Genomic DNA, 24,844 nt, shown 5'->3' on the forward strand with positions numbered 1-24,844 from the left:
GGTGATTTGGGCTGAAACGTTTTTTAAAGACATCAATCTGGTATAAAACACAATTTAAAGGCAGTGGGCACTATTGGTAATTACCCAAATAGTTGTTAGCATAAAACCTTACTTGGTAATGAGTAATGGGGAGAGATTGGTAGTAAAAAACACTTTGAGAAACGGCTTCCTCTGAAGTAACGTAGTTTTCGAGAAAGAAGTAATTTTCCACGGGTTTGATTTTGAGACCTCAGATTTAGAATTTGAGGTCTCAAAATCGAGCATCTGAAAGCACACAACTTGGTGTGACAAGGGTGTTTTTTCATAATTATCTCGCAACTTTGATGACCGATTTGGCTCAAATTGTCACAGGTTTGTTATTTTATGCATATGTTGAGATACACCAAGTGAGAAAACTAGTCTTTGACCAATAATATCCATTGCCTTTAAAAGTAGTGTATATTTATTTACAGTGGTTTATCATCAAAAGTATGTGGTGTTCCTTTTATTGTGTAAACTTGAATGGTCCGCCATTTTGAGAAGTAACAAAATTTGCTTTGACAAAGTTGGTGTTAGTTCAAGAGTAAGGAAAAACAAAATGTCCATGTATTTTTGTGTGCATCGTCATTTTTAATTTTGCTGCTTCGCTCAAAAGCATTTGTGAATTGCACTTGGCAAGGTTGAAACAAATATTTGAGTGACATGAAAACTGATGATGGAAATGTCTCTAAAGGCACTGGACCCTATTGGTAAATGTCAAAGACCAGTCGTCTCACTTGGTGCATAAAGTAACAAACCTGTGAAAGTTTGAGTTCAATTGGTCGTAAAAGTTGCAAGAGAATAATGGAAGAAAAAAGTACCCTTGTTGCACAATATGTGTGCTTTCAGATGCTTGATTTAGCCCTCAAAATCAAATTCAAATATTCCAGTGAGAAATTACATCTTTCTCAAACACTACTTTCTTTCAGCAGGAGCTGTTTCTCACAATGTTTTGTACTATCAAACAGCTCTCCATACTCATAACTAAGTAAGGCTTTATGCTAATAATTACTTAGAGTAATTACTTACAGTGTCCAGTGCCTTTATAGAGACATTATTAACATGAACTAATTTTGACCCAACATTAAATAACTTACTATTAAACTGTGTTGGAAGATCGATCCAAGTTTACTTTCGGCCATCAACGCCTGCTCTCTCCCACCACCATTCGGCGTATACTTGCGTCCATGGCCGCCTCATCCTCAAATTGCTATGTTAGCCATCTCTATAGTGAAGTCCGCACACCCTCACTTGTTCTCTTTCAGTCTCTTCCAATGAGGAGGCAATCCATTGCCAGCTTTCTCATGAATTCAGGAGTTATAAACTAGAAGATGTTATCAAAGTACTGCAAAAATCAAAGTAAAAAACAAAACAAAAAACAAAATCATAAGTAAACAAAAACTGAAAAGTTTTCCAAAATACTAAGAAGTAGTATACAACTCATGATTTGAAAGATGGAATGTTCTATTCAACGATGCGGAGCCGAGTTGAATGGAACAGTCCATCTTTAAATGAATGACAGTATTTGCATTATTGCACAACGAAAAGCATTCATTACTTGTTTTACATTACATCCAAGTAGACCATTGTCATTTTGATTGAAGAACACAACACTCAAAACAAATAAAGCTAAGGCCTACAATTTCTAAATGTGACATAACAACCATTTCTTTTGGTTCAGCCTGTTGGATTCAACCAACAGCTTGTGCGTTCTTACAGCTTTTTTTGTGATTTAAGCAGACGGCAAATGTATTATGTGCATTGCAGTTACACAGCTGCATTACACAAGACACGCGCACGCAGTGATGTTTTAGGCACAGTGCAATAGTTCTAATTGGTAGTATAGAAAAATGTACAGTGAATGGAATGAAACATGCATGATGAGTGATGTAGCGTGCGACAGTACTTTCATTTGCTATTATGTGACGGACAACTCTCCAGTCAAATGGCAAGGATCTGCTTGGGGTGTTATATAAAGAGAATTATTGGTTACCCTACCACACTATAGCTCAACAAGCTTTTCCAACCCCTGAACTTGATTATGGAAACATTCTAAACTTCCCATCTGTTCATCTTAATTCCACTGTTGACTTTGTGTATTTCACCAAATATGAAATGGTTCAATACAGACAAAATTACAATAGTTTTGGCCTTGAGCACTTTTATGTTAGTGTAGGATCAACACGTAGATATGACATTGCTGTAAATACAAACAAAATGAAAACAGATTTTACATAAACACCACCATTACCTTCTCTAAAGCTTCTTCATAGACAAGTATGTAATTCACCTGTTCCACCAGCACTCATGCCCACATACTGATGCCCTTTTAAAAATGTGTTTGACCTTTCACTTATGATTTTGTTTTATTAATACTTCTTAGCAGTATTACCTGAGCATTCCAGTGTCGCTAGGCAAAGTTTGAGCAGAAAGCAAACAGTTGAAGAGGTTTTTAATCATCTCATTCTCCTATGTGTTTGTCATGCCATGTCTCTAATGTAGACCTGTAAAGGAAACAGCATTATTTTAGAACTTCAAAAGTTCCTCAGACAGGGTTTCAACATTGATAGAAACAAAATTTTGAATTTTGGATTCACTTATACCAAGGTCATACTGCTACATACTGTATCAATTTGCAGCCTGTTCTAACATTTACATACTTACATCCACAGTAGGTTGTCATCAGGTGAGCAAATGACGCAGCTGCAGCCTTAACCCTGCCATTGAGCTCTGCATCTAGGGTGTTTCCAACTGCGAGAGTGGAGCCAAGGTACTTGAACGTTTGGACGACGTCGAGTGGGCTCCGATCCAGCAGAATGTCAGGCTCCATGGGGGTTTGACCAGGAGCAGGTTGATATAGCATCTCTGTCTTCTTGATGTTGGTTTACAGCCCGAAGGCACTTGCTGATGATTGTGCAAAGCGGCACAGGATTTCTTGAATGTCAGGATGTGAGTAAGCTACCAGTGCAGTGACTTCGGCATACAGGAGATTGAGAGACATCTCTCAAGGGTTCTTCGGTGAGAATGCAGCCGTGATAGATTTAACAGGCCACCGTCCGATCTGGTGCGGATGTACATGCCATTGGTGAGGTCTTGACATATGTCCTTGATCACTGCTGTTAGGAAGAGAGCAAAAAGAGTAGGTGCAAGCAAAAGACTTGTTTGACTCCATGCTACACGTCAAAGGGTTAATATCTTTCGCTAGCCACCGAGACACTCGCCTTCAGGTCGGTGTGAAAAGCCTTGATGAGGGCGGTTAGCTTTGGAGGGCAACCATACTTCTCAAGACTGCGCTGGAGTGTGTCTCTGCTGAGGAAACTGCACTGACTTTCTGGAAGCACTTCTTCACATATGCACTGCAGGCGAGATAGGATTATTTTTGCCAGGATTTTACCAGCGATGGATAGCAGCGAGAAACCTTGATGGTTCCCACAGCTGAGCCGGGTCACCTTTACGCTTGTAGACATTAGTTATAGTGGCGTCCTTGAAGTCTTGAAGTAGCTCACCCATCAATAAAGAGGTCCTGCAGAACAGCCTGGAGCACTGGTCCACCCTTCTTGAAGATCTCAGCGGGGACGCCATCTGCGCCAGGAGCTTTTCCTGAGCTGGTGTTCTTGATAGCTTTGGCGAGCTCATCCATGGTCGGTGGGTGGTCTAGCTCGCTGGTCTAGCTCTATTCGGTCAATCGCTTCCTCATCAGCGCGAGATGGTTGGTTGAGTATATTACAAAAACGGTCTTTCCTCCGTCGCAGTATGTCTTCTGGTTGACGTGTACAGCTGTTCATTGTCCGGGCTAAGAACAGGATTTGTTCCGCACTGTGTCGGGCCATAGATTTCCTTTAGACAGTCATAAAAGGCCTTAGCATTGTTAGTGTCCGCAAAGCTTTGCAGCTCTTCAGCCTTTCTCAGCCACCAGTTGTTTTTCATATCCCGAGTTGCTGCTTGTACCTTTGCCTTGGCAGCTTTGCAACTTGATGGTTATGCTACGGGTAGCTCTGCCTGACAGTACTTGTTGACGGCATGCATATTCTTACCTCACCTACTCAGGTTTGAATTCAGAGTTTTCCTTCTCCTAGATGGGCTGCCTTCCTAGGCTTACGAGCCCCATCTGCCCGGAGCAATCTGGTTTTTAGGCGCCAGAAACCCGCCATCACACCTCTGCCCACAGTTCGCAACAGGGATCGGCACGTGAAGCCGGGCAGTAGGAGTTTGACTAGGAGAGGCTGTTGGAGACGCTGACCATCTGGGACATTTCATAGGTGTGAAGTGGCTCAGTACATGCACACATTCCCGGTCAATCCTAGCCCTTAGACCCCCGGGTTAGTAGAGGGTAAGAGGGTTAGAGGGTTAAAGGGTTAGAGAGTTAGAGGGTTAAAGGGTTAGAGAGTTAGAGGGTTAGAGGGTTAGAGGTTTAGGGGTTAGGTGGTTAAGGGGTTATGGGATTATGGGATAAGAGGGTTAGAGGGTTAGAGGGTTAGAGGGTTAGAGGGCAGGGTTAGAGGGCTAGAGGGTTAGGGTTGGGGTTATAGGGTTAGGGGGTAAGAGCGTTAGGGTGTTGGGGGGTAAAAAGTTAGAGGGTTAGAGAGTTAGAGGGTTATAGGGTAAGAGCGTTAGAGGGTTAGAGGGTTATATGGTTAGATGGTGAGGGGGTTAGAGGGTTAGAGGGTTAGAGGGTTAGAGAGTTAGAGAGTTAGAGGGTTAAAGGGTTAAAGGGTAGGAGGGTTAGAAGGTTAGAGGGTTAGAGGTTTAGAGGTTTAGAGGTTTGGGGGTTAGAGGGTTTGGGGTTATAATTAGCGGGTTAGGGGGTTAAGGGGTTAGGGGATTAGGGGGTTAGAGGGTTAGAGGGTTAGAGGGTTAGAGGGCAGGGTAAGAGGATTAGAGGGTAAGGGTTATAGGGTTATATGGCTAGGGGGTAGGGGGTTAGATCATTAGGGAGTTAGAGGGTTAGAGGGCAGGGTTAGAGGGCAGGGTTAGAGGGTTAGAGTGTTAGAGGGTTATTGGGTTAGAGGTTTAGGGGTTAGGTGGTTAAGGGGTTATGGGATTATGGGATTAGAGGGTTAGAGGGTTAGAAGGTTAGAGGGTTAGAGGGTTAGAGGTTTAGGGGTTAGGTGGTTATGGGGTTATGGGATTATGGAGTTAGAGGGTAAGAAGGTTAGAGGGTTAGAGGGTTAGAGGGTTAGAGGGTTAGAGGGCTAGAGGGTTAGGGTTAGAGGGTTAGGGGGTAAGAGCGTTAGGGTGTTGGGGGTAAAAGGTTAGAGGGTTAGAGAGTTAGAGAGTTAGAGAGTTAGAGGGTTATAGGGTAAGAACGTTAGAGGGTTGGAGGGTTATATGGTTAGATGGTGAGAGAGTTAGAGGGTTAGAGGGTTAGAGGGTTAGAGAGTTAGAGGGTTAAAGGGTTAAAGGGTAGGAGGGTTAGAAGTTAAGAGGGTTAGAGGTTTTGAGGTTTGGGGGTTAGAGGGTTTGGGGTTATAATTAGCGGGTTGGGGGTTAAGGGGTTAGGAGATTAGGGGGTTAGAGGGTTAGAGGGTTAAAGGGTTAGAGGGCAGGGTAAGAGGATTAGAGGGTAAGGGTTATAGGGTTATATGGCTAGGGGGTAGGGGGTTAGATCATTAGGGAGTTAGAGGGTTAGAGGGCAGGGTTAAAGGGCAGGGTTAGAGGGTTAGAGTGTTAGAGGGTTATTGGGTTATTGGGTTAGGGGGTTAGGGGGTTAGGGGTTAGGGTTATTGGGTTAGGGGGTTAGGGGGTTAAGGGGTTAGAGGTTAGAGGGTTAGAGAGTTAGAGGGTAAGGGGGTAGGAAGGTTAGAGGGTTGGAGGGTTAGAGGGTTGGAGAGTTAGAGGGTTATAGGTTTAGGGGTTAAGGTGGTTAAGGGGTTATGGGATTATGGGATTAGAGGGTTAGAGGGTTAGAGGGTTAGAGGGTTAGAGGGTTAGAGGGCAGGGTTAGAGGGTTAGGGTTAGGGTTATAGGGTTAGGGGGTAAGAGCGTTAGGGTGTTGGGGGGTAAAAAGGTTAGAGGGTTAGAGAGTTAGAGGGTTATAGGGTAAGAGCGTTAGAGGGTTAGAGGGTTATATGGTTAGATGGTTAGATGGTTAGATGGTGAGAGGGTTAGAGGGTTAGAGGGTTAGAGAGTTAGAGGGTTAAAGGGTTAAAGGGTAGGAGGGTTAGAAGGTTAGAGGGTTAGAGGTTTAGAGGTTTGGGGGTTAGAGGGTTTGGGGTTATAATTAGCGGGTTAGGGGGTTAAGGGGTTAGGGGATAAGGGGGTTAGAGGGTTAAAGGGTTAGAGGGCAGGGTAAGAGGATTAGAGGGTAAGGGTTATAGAGTTATATGGCTAGGGGGTAGGGGGTTAGATCATTAGGGAGTTAGAGGGTTAGAGGGCAGGGTTAGAGGGCAGGGTTAGAGGGTTAGAGTGTTAGAGGGTTATTGGGTTATTGGGTTATTGGGTTATTGGGTTATTGGGTTAGGGGGTTAGGGGTTAGGAGTTAGGGGGTTAGGGTTATTGGGTTAGGGGGTTAGGGGGTTAAGGGGTTAGGGGTAAGAGGGTTGGAGAGTTAGAGGGTTAGGGGGTAGGAAGGTTAGACGTTGGAGGGTTAGAGGGTTAGAGAGTTAGAGGGTTATAGGGTAGGAGGGTTAGAAGGTTAGAGGGCTAGATGTTTAGAAGTTTGGGAGTTAGGGGGTTAGGGGGTTAGAGGGTTAGAGGGTTGGGGGTTAGGTGGTTAGAGGGTTAGAGGGTTAGAGGGTTAGAGGGTTAGAGGGCAGGGTTAGAGGGTTAGAGGGTTATTGGGTAAGGGGGTTAGGGGTTCAAGGGTTAGGGTTATTGGGTTAAGGGGTTAGGGGGTTAGGGGGTTAGGGGTTAAAGGGTTAGAGGGTTAGGGGGTAAGGGGGGTTAGAGGGTTAGAGGTTTAGAGGTTTGGGGGTTAGAGGGTTTGGGGTTATAATTAGCGGGTTAGGGGGTTAAGGGGTTAGGGGATAAGGGGGTTAGAGGGTTAAAGGGTTAGGGTAACAGGATAGAGGGCAGGGTAGGGTAACAGGATTAGAGGGTAAGGGTTATAGAGTTATATGGCTAGGGGGTAGGGGGTTAGATCATTAGGGAGTTAGAGGGTTAGAGGGCAGGGTTAGAGGGCAGGGTTAGAGGGTTAGAGTGTTAGAGGGTTATTGGGTTATTGGGTTATTGGGTTATTGGGTTATTGGGTTAGGGGTTAGGAGTTAGGGGGTTAGGGTTATTGGGTTAGGGGGTTAGGGGGTTAAGGGGTTAGGGGTAAGAGGGTTGGAGAGTTAGAGGGTTAGGGGGTAGGAAGGTTAGACGTTGGAGGGTTAGAGGGTTAGAGAGTTAGAGGGTTATAGGGTAGGAGGGTTAGAAGGTTAGAGGGCTAGATGTTTAGAAGTTTGGGAGTTAGGGGGTTAGGGGGTTAGGGGGTTAGAGGGTTAGAGGGTTGGGGGTTAGGTGGTTAGAGGGTTAGAGGGTTAGAGGGTTAGAGGGCAGGGTTAGAGGGTTAGAGGGTTATTGGGTAAGGGGGTTAGGGGTTCGAGGGTTAGGGTTATTGGGTTAAGGGGTTAGGGGGTTAGGGGTTAGAGGGTTAGAGGGTTAGAGGGTTAGAGGGTTAGGGGTTAGGGGGGTTAGAGGGTTAAAGGGTTAGGGGGTTAGAGGGTTAGAGGGTTATAGGGTAGGAGGGTTAGAAGGTTAGAGGGTTAGATGTTTACAAGTTTGGGGGTTAGGGGGTTAGGGGGTTATAATTAGGTGGTTAGGGGGTTGAGGGGTTAGGGGGTTAGAGGGTTAGAGGGTTAGAGGGTTAGAGGGTTAGAGGGTTAGAGGGTTAGGGGGTTAGAGGGTTATTGGGTTAAGGGGTTAGGGGTTAGAGGGTTAGGGTAATTGGGTTAGGGGGTTAAGGGGTTAGGAGTTAGAGGGTTATAGAGTAAGAGGGTTAGAGTGCTAGAGGGTTAGAGGGTTAGAGGGTTAGAGGGTTAGGGGGGTTAGGGGGGTTAGAGGGTTAGAGGGTTAGGGGGTTAGAGGGTTAGGGGGTTAGATGTTTAGAAGTTTAGAAGTTTGGGGGTTAGGGGGTTAGGGGGTTATAATTAGGTGGTAAGGGGGTGGAGGGGTTAGGGGATTAGGGGGTTAGAGGGTTAGGGGGTTAAAGGGTTATTGGGTTAGGGGGTTAGGGGTTAGAGGGTTAGGGTTATTGGGTTAAGGGGTTAGGGGGTTAAGGGGTTAGGGGTTAGAGGGTTAGAGAGTTAGAGGGTTAGAGGGTTAGAGGGTTAGAGGGTTAGAGGGTTAGGGGGTTAAAGGGTTATTGGGTTAGGGGTTAGAGGGTTAGGGTTATTGGGTTAGGGGGTTAAGGGGTTAGGGGTTAGAGGGTTAGAGAGTTAGAGGGTTACAAAGTTAGAGGGTTAGAGGGTTAGAGGGTTAGAGGGTTAGAGGGTTAGAGGGTTAGAGGGTTAGAGGGTTAGGGGGGGGGGTTAGAGGGTTAGAGGGTTAGAGAGTTAGAGGGTTATAGGGTAGGAGGGTTAGAAGGTTAGAGGGTTAGATGTTTAGAAGTTTGGGGATTAGGGGGTTAGGGGGTTATATTTAGGTGGTTAGGGGGTTGAGGGGTTACGGGATTAGGGGGTTAGAGGGTTAGAGGGTTAGAGGGTTAGAGGGTTAGAGGGTTAGAGGGTTAGAGGGTTAGGGGGTTAGAGGATTATTGGGTTAGGGGGTTAGGGGTTAGAGGGTTAGGGTAATTGGGTTAAGGGGTTAGGGGTTAGGAGTTTGAGGGTTAGAGAGTAAGAGGGTTAGAGGGTTAGAGGGTTAGAGGGTTAGAGGGTTAGGGGGGGGTTAGAGGGTTAGAGGGTTAGGGGGTTAGAGGGTTATTGGGTAGGAGGGTTAGAAGGTTAGAGGGTTAGATGTTTAGAAGTTTAGAAGTTTGGGGGTTAGGGGGTTATAATTAGGTGGTTAGGGGGTTGAGGGGTTAGGGGATTAGGGGGTTAGAGGGTTAGAGGGTTAGGGGGTTAAAGGGTTATTGGGTTAGGGGGTTAGGGGTTAGAGGGTTAGGGTTATTGGGTTAAGGGGTTAGGGGGTTAAGGGGTTAGGGGTTAGAGGGTTAGAGAGTTAGAGGGTTAGAGAGTTAGAGGGTTAGAGGGTTAGGGGGGTTAGAGGGTTAGAGAGTTAGAGGGTTATAGGGTTGGGGGTTAGGGGGGTTAGAGGGTTAAAGGGTTAGGGGGTTAGAGGGTTAGAGGGTTATAGGGTAGGAGGGTTAGAAGGTTAGAGGGTTAGATGTTAGATGTTTAGAAGTTTGGGGGTTAGGGGGTTAGGGGGTTATAATTAGGTGGTTAGGGGGTTGAGGGGTTAGGGGATTAGGGGGTTAGAGGGTTAAAGGGTTAGAGGGTTATTGGGTTATTAGGTAAGATGGTTAAGGGGTTAAGGGGTTAGGGGTTAGAGGGTTAGATGGTTAGAGAGTTAGAGGGTTAGAGGGTTAGAGGGTTAGAGGGTTAGAGGGTTAGAGGATTAGAGGGTTAGAGGGTTAGAGGGTTAGGGGTTAGAGGGTTAGAGGGTTAGAGGGTTTGAGGGTCAGGGGGTTAGAGGGTTAGAGGGTTAGAGGGTTAAGGGGTTAGGTGGTTAGAGGGTTAGAGGGTTAGAGGGTTAGAGGGTTAGAGGGTTAGGGGGTTAGAGGGTTATTGAGTTAGGGGGCTAGGGGTTAGAGGGTTAGGGTTATTGGGTTATAGGGTAGGAGGGTTAGAATGTTAGAGGGTTAGATTTTTAGAAGTTGGGGGGTTAGGGGGTTATAATTTAGGTGGTTAGAGGGTTGAGGGGTTAGGAGTTTAGGGGGTTAGAGGGTTAGAGGGTTAGAGGGTTAGAGGGTAGGGGGTTAGAGGGTTATTGGGTTAGGGGGCTAGGGGTTAGAGGGTTAGGGTTATTGGGTTATAGGGTAGGAGGGTTAGAAGGTTAGAGGGTTAGATTTTTAGAAGTTTGGGGGTTAGGGGGTTATAATTTAGGTGGTTAGAGGGTTGAGGGGTTAGGAGTTTAGAGGGTTAGAGGGTTAGAGGGTAGGGGGTTAGAGGGTTATTGGGTTAGGGGGTTAGGGGTTAGAGGGTTAGGGTTATTGGGTTAAGGGGTTAGGGGGTATACTGTAACGGTTACCAGCTCCGTTTTAAAACTTACATAATTACATACTTATTTATTTTAACGGTTTCCAGCCCCGTTTAATACTTAAATACTGTATACTGTAACGGTTTCCAGCTCCGTTTTAAAACTTACATAATTACATACTTATTTATTGTAACGGTTTCCAGCCCCGTTTAATACTTAAATACTTACAAACTTACATACTGTAACGGTTTCCAGCCCCGTTTTAAAACTTACATAATTACATACTTATTTATTGTAACGGTTTCCAGCCCCGTTTACAAACTTACATAAATACATACTTATTTCTTGTAACGGTTTCCAGCCCCGTTTAATAATTAAATACTAACAAACTTACATACTGTAACGGTTTCCAGCCCCGTTTTAAAAGTTACATAACTACATACTTATTTATTGTAACGGTGTCAAGCCCCGTTTTGAAACTTACATAATTACATACTTATTTATTGTAACGGTTTCCAGCCCCGTTTAATACTTAAATACTTACATACTGTAACGGTTTCCAGCCCCGTTTTAAAACTTACATAACTACATACTTATTTATTGTAACGGTTTACAGCCCCGTTTGAAAACTTACATAATTACATACTTATTTATTGTAACGGTTTCCAGCCCCGTTCAATACTTAAATACTTACAAACTTACATACTGTAAACGGTTTCCAGCCCCGTTTGAAAACTTACATAATTACATGCTTATTTATTGTAACGGTTTCCAGCCCCGTTTAATACTTAAATACTTACAAACTTAGATATTGTAACGGGTTCCAGCCCCGTTTGAAAACTTACATAATTACATACTTATTTATTGTAACGGTTTCCAGCCCCGTTCAATACTTAAATACTTACAAAATTACATACTGTAACGTTTTCCAGCCCCGTTTGAAACCTTACATAATTACATACTTATTTATTGTAACGGTTTCCAGCCCCGTTCAATACTTAACTACTTACAAACTTACATACTGTAACGGTTTCCAGCCCCGTTTGAAAACTTACAAAATTACATACTTATTTATTGTAACGGTTTCCAGCCCCGTTTAATACTTAAATACTTACAAACTTACATACTGTAACGGTTTCCAGCCCCGTTTGAAAACTTACATAATTACATGCTTATTTATTGTAACGGTTTCCAGCCCCGTTTAATACTTAAATACTTACAAACTTAGATATTGTAACGGGTTCCAGCCCCGTTTTGAAACTTACATAATTACATACTTATTTATTGTAACGGTTTCCAGCCCCGTTTAATACTTAAATACTTACAAACTTACATACTGTAACGGTTTCCAGCCCCGTTTGAAAATTTACATAATTACATACTTATTTATTATAACGGTTTCCAGCACCGTTTTAAAACTTACATAATTACATACTTATTTATTGTAACGGTTTCCAGCCCCGTTTAATAGTTAAATACTTACAAACTTACATACTGTAACGGTTTCCAGCCCCGTTTTAAACTTACATAATTACATACTTATTTATTGTAACGGTTTCCAGCCCCGTTTAATACTTAAATACTAGCAAACTTACTTACTGTAACGGTTTCCAGCCCCGTTTGAAAACTTACATAATTACACACTTACTTATTGTAACGGTTTCCAGCCCCGTCTAATACTTAAATACAAACAAACTTACATACTGTAACGGTTTCCAGCCCCGTTTGAAAACTTACATAACTACACACTTATTTATTGTAACGGTTTCCAGCACCGTTTTAAAACTTACATAATTACATACTTATTTATTGTAACGGTTTCCAGCCCCGTTTAATACTTAAATACTTACAAACTTACATACTGTAACGGTTTCCAGCCCCGTTTTAAAACTTACATAATTACATACTTATTTATTGTAACGGTTTCCAGCCCCGTTTAATACTTAAATACTTACAAACTTACTTACTGTAACGGTTTCCAGCCCCGTTTGAAAACTTACATGATTACATACTTATTTATTGTAACGGTTTCCAGCCCCGTCTGATACTTAAATACTAACAAACTTACATACTGTAACGGTTTCCAGCCCCGTTTGAAAACTTACATAACTACATACTTATTTATTGTAACGGTTTCCAGCCCCGTTTAATACTTAAATACTTACAAACTTACATACTTTAACGGTTTCCAGCCCCGTTTGAAAACTTACATAACTACATACTTATTTATTGTAACGGTTTCCAGCCCCGTCTAATACTTAAATACTAACAAACTTACATACTGTAACGGTTTCCAGCCCCGTTTGAAAACTTACATAACTACATACTTATTTATTGTAACGGTTTCCAGCCCCGTTTAATACTTAAATACTTACAAACTTACATACTGTAACGGTTACCAGCCCCGTTTGAAAACTTACATAATTACATACTTACTTATTGTAACGGTTTCCAGCCCCGTCTAATACTTAAATACTAACAAACTTACATACTGTAACGGTTTCCAGCACCGTTTTAAAACTTACATAATTACATACTTATTTATTGTAACGGTTTCCAGCCCCGTTTAATACTTAAATACTTACAAACTTACATACTGTAACGGTTTCCAGCCCCGTTTCAAAACTTACATAATAACATACTTATTTATTGTAACGGTTTCCAGCCCCGTTTTAAAACTTACATAATTACATACTTATTTATTGTAACGGTTTCCAGCCCCGTTTAATACTTAAATACTTACAAACTTACATACTGTAACGGTTTCCAGCCCCGTTTAATACTTAAATACTTACTAACTTACATACTGTAACGGTTTCCAGCCCCGTTTTAAAACTTACATAATTACATACTTATTTATTGTAACGGTTTCCAGCCCCGTTTAATACTTAAATACTAGCAAACTTACATACTGTAATGGTTTCAGCTCCGTTTTAAAACTTACATAATAACATAGTTGTTTATTGTAACGGTACTTAAATACTTACAAACTTACATAATTACATAGTACGCTAAAGTGGTCCCACGGCGGGACAAGCTTGCATACTGGAGGACGGGTAATGAACATCCCCTTGATCTGATGGCCCCATTTTCCGAGACGAAAGAACCGTTCGGGAACCCGGGTGGATTGCAGCGACGGCTGACCGGTAATTCCTTACCGTTCCCATGGTGAGGCCGCTGTCCAGAAGAAAAACCAGGAAATCTGCCAGCTCCCCTAGAGACGTATTGGGAGGACCTTACGGTAAGATCACCGAGCGGTGGAACAGGAGCTTGACAAGTCGTGAAAACCACTATTGGCGAATGAGGAAGACCCTGAAGTCCTCCTGCTCGATCTTGGTCAGTACCTAAGAGACAAGTGAGATGGGTGGGAATGCATAGGCCAGTAGGCCATCCCATTGCACTAACTTCCATGCAGTGGGGTCTGGGCCACTTGCGCAGTAGTTGGTTGTTCGCATGTGAGGGGTACAGGGTCGCCTGCGGCCGGTCGATCAGGTAAAAGAACGATCGGGCCACTTGTGGGAGCAGCGACCACTCTGATGGGGCAATCCAGCCCCTTGATAGAGCATTGGCTGTGACGTTCTCCAAGCATGGAATGTGGACTGCTGACAGTGCTGTCCCCCGCTGTATACACCAGTTCTGACCAGAGACTGACCATAGACTGACCATAGACTGACCATAGACTGACCATAGACTGACCATAGACTGACCATAGACTGACCATAGACTGACCATAGACCGACCATAGACCGACCATAGACTGACCATAAATACCATAGACTGACCATAGACTGATCTTGGTCAGTACCTGACAGACCAGCGAGATGGGTGGGAATGCATAGGCCAGTAGGCCAACCCATTGCACTGATAGAGCATCGATTTTCCATGCGTTGGTGTCTGGACCCCTTGCGTAGTAGTTGGTTGTTTGCATGTGAGGGGCACAGGTCCATGTGACGGGCACAGGTCCACGTGCGGCCTGTCGATCAGGTGAAAGAACAATCAGGCCACTTGTGGGAGCAGCGACCACTCTGTAGGGGCAATCCAGCCCCTTGAGGTGACATTCTCCAAGCCTTGGATGTGGACTGCTTACAGTGCTGTCGGCCGCTGTATACATTAGTGGATGAGGTCCCAAGCCAGTGCACACAGGCTCCCCGACCAGGTGTCCCACTGGTGATTGATGTAAGCCACAATTGTGGCATTGTCACACCTCACCAGGACCGCATGTCCCCTGCCGTCCGACTGGAAATGTCGCAGTGCGTTGGAGAATGCTAACATCTCCAGGACGTTGAAGTGGGATGATTGGTGCTCAGAACCCCACACACCCGTGGTCTGCCACGGCTGGAGGGTTGCCGCCCATCCAAGGTGCGAAGCGTTACTTGTGACTGTCAGCGACGGACAGGGCTGGCGGAAAACATGGCCCTGCGAAATGTTCGCTTCGACTAGCCACCATCAAAGGTGGGGCACTAGCCAGGGCGTGGTTGGCATTAGGTGGTGGATTGGGTGCCGGATGGGCAAGATGAAGTTGAATTGGTCTCATTCTCAGCCTGCAAAAATCCACCAAAGCCACCATACTGGCCAAGAAACGCAACAGACTGAGCCAGGCCAGAGGCGACGCCACCATTGCTGGGAGGAAGAGGGACACGCACTGCTGAAGGTTCAGCAGGCGTTCCTCTGATGGGCGGGCCAATCCCTTGCGCAGGTCGAGGGACGCACCGAGAAAGGTTGCAACCTGCGAGGGGATAGGGTGGGTTTCTCTGTGTTTATAACAAGCCCGTCCTTGTTAACAAGAGCGCCAATTCATTTCCAGGACCCACCGTTTGGAGACTTGACCTCAGGACCCCAAGAACTTCTGGAGGCGGCCCCCACGGGTCCGTCGGGGAGAGAACGCCCGGAGATGGTTAAGTCACTTACCCTACGCTCCGGTACAAAAGGCCATCCCTGGGCACCGAGGTACTTGCGTGTGCATTACGACTGGATTTCACGGTTTCATGAAGTAGACAGACTGAGAAGAAATGAGTCAAAGGCAAGATAAGGAAGAAGACAGCTGAGGGGGTAGAGGTTGCTTAAGGCCCCACTCTGGTATAGACCAGCCTCTCACACAAGATAGATCATGCTTATATTACTTATTAATACTCAAGTCTACTACATTAAGGTCTCAAACTTAACATGTACACATGCTTTAGTGCAGATTCTTGACCCAAATTTTTCATCTCGCTTGAATTTCAATCACACAAGAAGCACACAAAGAAAAAGGCATCGAGGACAGACAAGCCTTGCTCAAGGCAGTTGAATTATTGACTCTGAAAAAAGACCGCCGCTGTTAAAACCCACCCGTATACACTGTGCGTAATGTGTGTAACCGAATCGCACAACACAACGCCCCCTGTACAAAAGTTGTATGCGAAGGCTGTAGGCTGACAGCCTTGTAGGGTCCGTGTTGAAGCTACTGACTCATTACTATAATACACGTGAAGAAAGAATTCCCACTCATTACCATAATGTCAGTGAAGTTGGTCAGTGGCGGACGTGGTGTTTATCTAGAGAGAAATCGGAGAAATAACTCATTTGGTGTACAGCACCTACACCAACATCACTGGCATCAACTACCAACTTAAAAGGTTTACCGAAATCAGTAGCCAACAGTACTGGTTCTAAGCTCAAAAACCCTTAAAGGAACACAATGCCTTGGATCGGTTGAGTTGGTCTTTGAAAAAACCCGGTTACAAGTGCTCTTTACAGACCAACTCGCAGTGTTCTCCACAGACTTTTTTTTTAGGAGGGCGGCATGACGTAATCAAATTGCATAAACAATCCGCACGCTGTGATTGGCCGTTGATAGACTCCAACAAAATACGCACGTTCACAAACTTATTGTGAACGTGCGTATTGTGATGCTGTAGTTTTGAAGTTGGTTTTGGCTAATCAGTTACTCGTTTGATCTTATTAGATGCATGCATACAGTGGGTATTTCCGTGCAGCGACTTCGACGGTGTGCGTGGTATGAGCCATGTGGCCATCTGTACATCATGTTTTAACATTTGTTTACGATCACATTTCTGATGTTGCAGTTTGAAGTAGGTTTTGGCTTGTCAGGTACTCGTTTGATCTTATTAGATGCATGCATACAGTGGGTATTTCCATGCAGCGACGTTGTCGGTGTGCGTGGTATGAGCCATGTGGCCATCTGTACATCCATCATGTTTTAACATTTGTTTACAATCGTATTTCTGATGCTGTAGTTTTGAAGTTGGTTTTGGCTTGTCAGGTACTCGTTTGATCTTATTAGATGCATGCATACAGTGGGTATTTCCATGCAGCGACGTCGCTATGTGCTTGGTATGAGCCATGTGGCCATCTGTACATCATGTTTTAACATTTGTTTACGATTGCATTTCGGATGTTGCAGTTTGAAGTAGGTTTTGGCTTGTCAGGTACTCGTTTGATCTTATTAGATGCATGCATACAGTGGGTATTTCCATGCAGTGACGTTGTCGGTGTGCGTGGTATGAGCCATGTGGCCATCTGTACATCCATCATGTTTTAACATTTGTTTACAATCGTATTTCTGATGTTGCAGTTTGAAGTAGGTTTTGGCTTGTCAGGTACTCGTTTGATCTTATTAGATGCATGCATACAGTGGGTATTTCCATACAGCGACGTCGCTATGTGCTTGGTATGAGCCATGTGGCCATCTGTACATCATGTTTTAACACTTATTTACGATCGCATTTCTGATGTTGCAGTTTTGAAGTAGGTTTTGGCTTGTCAGGTTTTCGTTTGATCTTATTAGATGCATGCATACAGTGGGTATTTCCATGCAGCAACGTCGACGGTGTGCTTGGTATGAGCCATGTGGCCATCTGTACATCATGTTTTAACGTTTGATTATGATCGCATTTCTGATGCTGTAGTTTTGAAGTTGGTTTTGGCTTGTCAGGTACTCGTTTGATCTTATTAGATGCATGCATACACAGTGGGTATTTCCATGCAGCGACGTTGTCGGTGTGCGTGGTATGAGCCATGTGGCCATCTGTACATCCATCATGTTTTAACATTTGTTTACAATCGTACTTCTGATGTTGCAGTTTTGAAGTTGGTTTTGGCTTGTCAGGTAATCGGTTGATCTTATAAGATGCATGCATACAGTGGGTATTTCCATGCAGCAACGTCGCTATGTGCTTGGTATGAGCCATGTGGCCATCTGTACATCATGTTTTAACATTTATTTACGATCGCATTTCTGATGTTGCAGTTTTGAAGTAGGTTTTGGCTTGTCAGGTATTCGTTTGATCTTATTAGATGCATGCATACACAGTGGGTATTTCCATGCAGCGACGTTGTCGGTGTGCGTGGTATGAGCCATGTGGCCATCTGTACATCCATCATGTTTTAACATTTGTTTACGATCGCATTTCTGATGTTGCAGTTTGAAGTAGGTTTTGGCTTGTCAGGTACTCGTTTGATCTTATTAGATGCATGCATACAGTGGGTATTTCCATGCAGCGACGTCGACGGTGTGCTTGGTATGAGCCATGTGGCCATCTGTACATCATGTTTTAACTTTTGATTATGATCGCATTTCTGATGCTGTAGTTTTGAAGTTGGTTTTGGCTTGTCAGGTACTCGTTTGATCTTATTAGATGCATGCATACACAGTGGGTATTTCCATGCAGCGACGTTGTCGGTGTGCGTGGTATGAGCCATGTGGCCATCTGTACATCCATCATGTTTTAACATTTGTTTACAATCGTATTTCTGATGTTGCAGTTTTGAAGTTGGTTTTGGCTTGTCAGGTAATCGGTTGATCTTATTAAATGAAGTCTAAAAATGGTCTCTCTGTCCTTTTTTTGGCATGGCGGCCATTAATTTTAACAGGGCGGCATAAATTTAAGGAGGGCAGTCTGCTCTGCCGATTTACGTGTGTGAAGAACACTGGTATGGATGCTGTTTGATCACACTTGCACTACGAACATCAACATCATAAAATAGCTGTGAAGTTCTACCTGGTTTATCTACAATTGCAAATATGATTCGATAGTAGCAACCGTTTCTTTAAAATCGATTCAAGGCTAATTATCCCAGTAGAATCTAACCCCACTTTGATCAACCTCGACTTGTGCGCAGTAGTCGTACGACAGGTGTTGAGAGATGTGGCAGTGTATATAACGGTTGGGTCTTGCGATTTGATTACACACACTACGCACAATGTATGGGTGGGTTTACAGCGGCGTCTTTTCGTAGCGAATGATGCGACTGCCTTGAGCAAGGCTAAGGACAGACAGACATCATCAGAGAGTAGGCTGTTACATACAGTAATGAAACAGCCTTCATGAAATAGAGAATGAAATCAAAGAACGTGGTTACTTGGATTGTTCACAGAGCTAACAAGAAGAGCACAAGCACCCTAACCCACACCAGACACCAAAAGCCTCCACACATAGCCCTTCATTCAACCATCCACTATTCAAATTCCCACTGCCTTCAACACCTGTCACAGAGACAGATTGAAGCAGAAACTTCACTACATATGTACAGTACATCAAGATATCACACAACTCAATGGATACAAGGCCTTCAATTTCATTCGTCTATGAGTCAGATAACTCCCACAAAAAAGAAAGACAAAATATTTATGAATCTATTGGATGATAGTCAGACTGAACCTTACTACACACACATCCAGAAGGAGTCATGTTACTAAACCTTATTGAAGGCTCTGTTTCATTCAGGGGGATGTCACTCAAAGACAGGTTGTCATCCAAGGCTAACAGGGCCCTGTTCACTTGAGGAAGATTAGCAATTTCACCCAAAGAGGGTTATGGAAAACAACCCGCCTTTCCTGCCAGCAGATACTCCCACTGATGTCAATGAAGTGTCGACCATTACAGGGTCCCGCGCCTATTACGCTAACTACGCTAAACAAAAACTAATACTAAACTGGCAAGATGCTCATTGAGAAGTGAAAAGGGAATTGAGAATGAGCACAGTGAGAAGAAGTGAGTCAAAAGCAAGATAAGGAGGAAGACAGCTGAGGGGGTAGAGGTTGCTTAAGGCCCCACTCTGGTATAGACCAGCCTCTGACATAAAATACATAATGCTTGTAATACTTATTCATACCCAAGTAATACTACATAAGTTCAAGTCTCAAAATAAACAAAACAAAACTAAACGCTCAAGAGTCAAATACCTCCTACCAGAAAAATACTCCAGTTCAAGACAACTATTTCTGACTAATAATCTACAATTTTCTTGAGGGCTTTTATCTGTCTTCCTTACACACTTATGATATAAATGGGCCACTCATCTTGAATGGACTTACAAAGTGATACTGCACGACTTCTGCGGTATTATTGATACAAAATTTCAACACTATAGACCCTTTTGCAATTACCCATTGCGCAAGCGCTAACTGTTGAATAGGATGCATGCTGGTCTAGCTAGGGATCAAACAGGATCCCTAGCTAGACCAGCATGCACCTCAGTCAATTGGTCTATTGTGATAACGTGCATGTATATAAATGGTAGTTTTAGAACAATCATGACTGATTTTGACAATGGACCATGTTTTTAATTGCGTAAGGGCGCTCTCAATCACTGCTTGATTCAAATACTATTGAGACTGCCCCCTCACGCGGTCAAAAATTTGGCGCATTGGATCAATGTCTTGATACATTTTTCCTGACCTGAATCCATTTTCTTCTTGCAAGTTAAGTGCAGATCCGACACAAATAATGATGACGCTTCATTTCCCATCAAACAAGGAGCATGTGAAGATAATGGCATCTTGGTAGTTCAACCACATCTGAAAATAAAGTATGAGATTAGAAGTGAGAACTTCCATTGATAGGGCCAGATGTGGTTATTTTAAAATTACATCATTATGGATACATGTTCCCACAAGTTTACCATTATTTAATAGTTTATTCCTATTTTCTGTTAAGAAAATGGAGAGCAGTATAACAACCACCTGATATACAACAGTCTGTTAAATGCCCTTGGGTTTTTCCATTGAGGAGGGGAATTTTGTATCCTTTTTTCTATCTCTTATTCTTCTTCATTGATGAGTACACTTTAAATTTTTAAAGTACAGCACACTGTTATTTTTCCTCTTAAAAGATCTCATGATCTTTGAAACAACAATTTATGTAGTGATTGTCTGGCCCATTCAGGAATCATGTGAAATATGGGCCATTAATATCTTGAATGGACTTACTTGTATAAGGAGATGCTGCACGACTTCTGCAGTATTATTGTTACAAAATTTCAATACTATACACCCTTTTGCAATTACCCATTGCACAAGCGCTAACTGTTGAATGTGATACATACTCGATCACACATGATCCCTAGCTAGACCAGCATGCAACTCAGTCAATTGGTCTATTGCGATAACATACATGTACATGTAAAGAAATAGTAGTTTTAGAACAATCATGACTGATTTTTAAAAATTATGTTTGACCGGGTGAGGGCACTCTCAATCACTTCCGGGGGTATATTCATTCAAACCCATAACAGTTTATAAATACTGGAACAGTACATTACCACCCCAGACATCTACTCTGTCATGGACAATAAGACATTGAACAAGCCATTCATTTTTAATCCACCTCTAAAGCAACTTCAAACTACAGCAACAAAAGTGATGGAACACCTATTAAAACTGCGCAGGACTAATCGTGTTTACATCCGAAAGTGATAAAAATACTATTGTAGCGGAAATGCATGTGACGGACATGTGACTGTTTAGTGTAGTCCATGTGGTTGCATGTGTTTGCTGTGTGGCTGGGCGATCGATGCAAGTGGGTGGAGCCTAAACGCTTGCAGTGACTCAGGCTGGCCTTGTGCGCGTGCGCAGTGATCAGGTAAGCGGGGTGTGCGTGCGCAGTTAGCGACCTAGGACCTCATGTGTGTAGAGGCATGGCACCGGGGGTTAGCGGGGAGTGCATCACGGGTCAGTGTGTTTAGTGAAGTGACTCGAGCAAGACATGCATATTAGTAGTCTTTCCATTGTGTAGTGAGACCATGGTTATTAAGAGTACAGGTTCCTGGGTGATTGTCTTTGGATAGGGCAGTGACAATTTAGGGTTTTAGTCTTGTAATAGTTTAAAAAAGTCTGTTGGCGGTGCTGTCGACGTTGGACGATAGACGAGTGTGTAAGTTTGATTTGATTGCAATTATCGGAGATATCTTGTATCCTTGCATTTTAATTGATAATTGATAGGTCAGAAGTCTTATACCAAGTTCATTCTTGCATTTGTATGTGATGGCCAGGGGTCTTATACGTGTTTATTTTGTACTCTTATATGATAGGCCGGGGGGTCTACGGAATTGTTATTGCATAAGTTATTAGTATATAAGAGTATTTCTAGGTGTATTTTCATGTAATTGTGTTATGGTGACACACTAGTCGAGTGTAACGTTTCCAGTCACAAATGCTTTGGCTTGTGTCGAGGTAAAGAACACCTTCTAGTAGTGTAAGAATTAAGTTAGGCTGTGATTGTGGTTATGTGACACGCTAGTTGAGTGTATAGTTTCCGGTCGCAAATGCTTTGGCTTGTGACCAGGTAAAGGACACCTTCTGGTAGTGTATGAATTAAGCTGGGTTTTCGTGGTTATTGTACTGCACAAGGAACGTGTAGAGGCACACTGCAAAAGCTTTTGGTTTGCAGTAAGTGTGAACACAGTTCGGGAAGTGTGGTTTGGTGTGGTTACTTTCGGGTATTTGTTGTTTTCTTGTATTGGTGGTTGTACCTGATATTTGGTGCTCCGCGGTTGCACAAATATAAGGGTTGTCAGATATATAAAGTAAAAGTACTAGAGAGGGTTACATGATTACAAAGTAGGCGTCATCAGGTTACATGGTTACTTTGGGTCTAGCAAAGGGTTACTTAGAACTATTTTGATAAGGCAAAGGGTTACTTGAATTACTTTTGGGTAAAGCAAAGGGTTACTTGAATGACTTTTGATAAAGCAAAGGGTTACTTAGAGTGGCTTTGGGTCTAGCAAGGGGTTACTTTGAGTTACTTTTGATATAGCAAAGGGTTACTTTGAGTGGCTTTGATAAAGCAAAGGGTTACTTTGAGTTACTTTTGGGTTTAACAAAGGGTTACTTGTGGTTACATTAGAGCAAGGTTAGGTGTATTCGTAGGGTATGCAGTAGTACTGATTTAATGTTTTGTGAGAGGTATATTCATTGACCCTGAGAAAAAGGTGCTTAATAAACGAATCCCTGCCCAATTATGTATATGATTTGATTGAATATTGATTGTGCAATAAAGGATCTGGTGATCAGTTTTACCGACAGCCAATTTGTCAAGGTTTCTCTGCTTACGTGTAACTTGAGTTGTGTACCTAACAGAATTACACTGATCATTACGCAATCGGCGGTATATTTCCTCCAAAACGGACCTCGTCTCACAGCCTTTAGACCCCTCGATGGTCTTCAAGCCTAGAGAATAGTTAGGCCAAGGATCAAATTGTAATTTGCTTGCAATAGTTTGCAATTGCTCGCCACACTATTAAGACTGCCTCACACGGTGACAAATTTGAGGCATTTGATCCATTTCTGGATAATTATTCTCCCTTACCTGATTCTTGCAAGTTTGAGTGCAGATCCGACACAAATAATGATTGTGTTGATTTCCCATCACATGGGAAGCATCTTGGTAGTTCAACCACATCTGCAAATAAAGTATGAGAAGTGAGAACTTCCATTGAATGGGCCAGATTTGGTTATTTTTACATACAACATCATGGAAACATGTTAACCATTATTTATTGTAGTTTATTCCTTTTTTTTCATTTGATATGAAATAACATAGTATCTAATTTACCTCAATGAGATACCTCCTTTTTTGTAAAAATTCGTTTACGTCATGACTTTGACTTTGAGCATGGATGAAATGAAACGCGCCCTACATGTTTTAAATGATTTGGGTACTTTTTCAAAATGTCCACAGATTTACAGTAAACTTACAGGGTTTGAAGATAGTGGAAAGCTTCCCTTGAAATATTACTAACTAAGGTTGTGTAGTTTTTGAGAAATGAGTAAAACAAGTCACAGAATAATTTTGGTCTCATCATGAGACCAAAATTATTTGAGAATGTAAAATCCCCTTAACCAGTCATGATAGTATACCAAAACCATAGCATAATTGGTCAATACATTTTTACATGCTAATACTGAGACGAAAATTATTACTTTTACTTATTTCTCAAAAACTGCAGCACCTCAGTAAGTAAAATTTCAAGGGAAGCTTTCTACTATCTTAATCTTCAATCGTGTAAGTTTGATGTAAATCTGTGGACATTGTGTTTTTGTTAGGAAAAAGTACATAGACCCTTTAAGTACGAAGAACCAAATAGTACCGTTCACGGAAGTACCAGTGGTTTTACGGAAGTGAATTTCCACAGGAAGTAAAAACAAAATTAAAAATTTATTACCCTTTCTTGGTGCGTTTTGGAACTGCAGCATCAGTTATCGGCGTCCTTACCAGCTCAAGAAAGATGGCGACCAAACAACGAGGGGTCTCTTTGTAAAGCCCACACAACAACAGCAGCGTTGTTATCCATGGTGTTCTTGTTGTACTGGAAACATGATGTGTCGTATTCGGTATGATCTTGTGGACTTCAACTGCCAAGCACACCACACAGAAGCTCAATACCAGACTTGAGGACATGAATCTCGCTTCTACATCACACATTGCAGAAATCAGGTATATTATGTAAAGCAAAGTTAAGTAAATTAAGTAAATAATCATCGTTCTATCCCTGCACATACAGATTGGAACAGCTTGAATTCGAAGATCACAGACGTGAGTGACGAAATGGTCAACACTGAGGGCGCCGTGCGGCGCGAAAATCAAAAACTATTTTTTTCGCTCGTCCCCAGCGCCTTGCTTTGATAGACTGCGGTATAACCGTGGAGGAAGGGAGAGAAGGAGCAAGCAAAACCGCAGAGTAACAAAAGAATACCGGCCCCTGTCTGACCAGTGGAAAAAGAAAGGAGACCTCCAGTTGGACGGCCGATTAACGAGCAGGATTAGATCTCTGTGTATACAGAACGTGCGGTACCGCCCCTCTGCACCGTTGCCTTCGTGTAAAGTTGAATCATTGGAGACAAGAATTGTGAATATACACGTTTTCATTTACCGTTTGTGGTGTTTCACTGAAACATCATGGCATATTTTTACATTTTTCGGTCAATAGCGGTGGATCAAAATTTGGGTATAGACTGTGCAAGTCTCGCGCAGATTTGAACTTCCGGGACCATTGTGGTCCCAACCTTATGGAGTTTTACGTTGGGGAGGTTTTGTAACGTCCATTACTTTAGTTTAATATAGTTTATGACCATAAAAATGACATATGTTGTTAAAAATGTAATACTAATTAACAACATATATAAAAGTAAAAATAAAGTCAACATAATAACGAAGAAAAACCGATATTTAAACTTGACCTCAGGTCAGGTTACTTATAAAAAATTAAGAATTTGTGCCCATCTCCGATCACAAAACTTACGCAGACGCTTGTTTTGGCCGCGCGGGGTGGAAAGCCTTTTCATTGGTCGCTTAGGCGTCGGCTTCCTCTTTAAACTGCGTCACGCGTTTATCTAACGCCCTTGCGACCACCATGCGTCCGCGTATAAACCAGCTTCACATTCGGGCGTAGATTTACAAAAGGGGTTTCAAAACATTTAAGATCAAACAAACATCCTTGTCCCAGAGTTTTACTTTTGTCTATACATATAGACTTTAACCGATAATTGTGT

At 42.9% G+C, this 24,844-nt stretch overlaps 2 long non-coding RNA genes across 3 annotated transcripts; both read right to left on the bottom strand.

The window, feature by feature from the left end:
• Positions 1-1,277: 1,277 nt before the first annotated feature.
• LOC139949296 (uncharacterized) lies at positions 1,278-4,359 on the bottom strand. Its single transcript, XR_011787544.1, has 3 exons — positions 2,683-4,359; positions 2,411-2,522; positions 1,278-1,363 (listed from the first exon to the last, which is right to left on the bottom strand). It is a non-coding gene; the product is annotated as an uncharacterized lncRNA (long non-coding RNA).
• A 10,489-nt stretch (positions 4,360-14,848) lies between these two features.
• On the bottom strand, positions 14,849-24,259 carry LOC139933840 (uncharacterized). Of its 2 annotated transcripts, XR_011785630.1 has the most exons (4): positions 23,518-24,259; positions 22,662-22,754; positions 19,755-19,873; positions 14,849-15,073 (listed from the first exon to the last, which is right to left on the bottom strand). It is a non-coding gene; the product is annotated as an uncharacterized lncRNA (long non-coding RNA). The 2 variants fall into 2 exon arrangements; XR_011785629.1 differs by lacking the exon at positions 14,849-15,073 and having other exon boundaries at positions 19,685-19,873.
• Between the last annotated feature and the right edge of the window lie 585 nt (positions 24,260-24,844).

The sequence above is a fragment of the Asterias amurensis genome, chromosome 2, assembly GCF_032118995.1.
Source record: "Asterias amurensis chromosome 2, ASM3211899v1".
Lineage (NCBI taxonomy): Eukaryota > Metazoa > Echinodermata > Asteroidea > Forcipulatida > Asteriidae > Asterias > Asterias amurensis.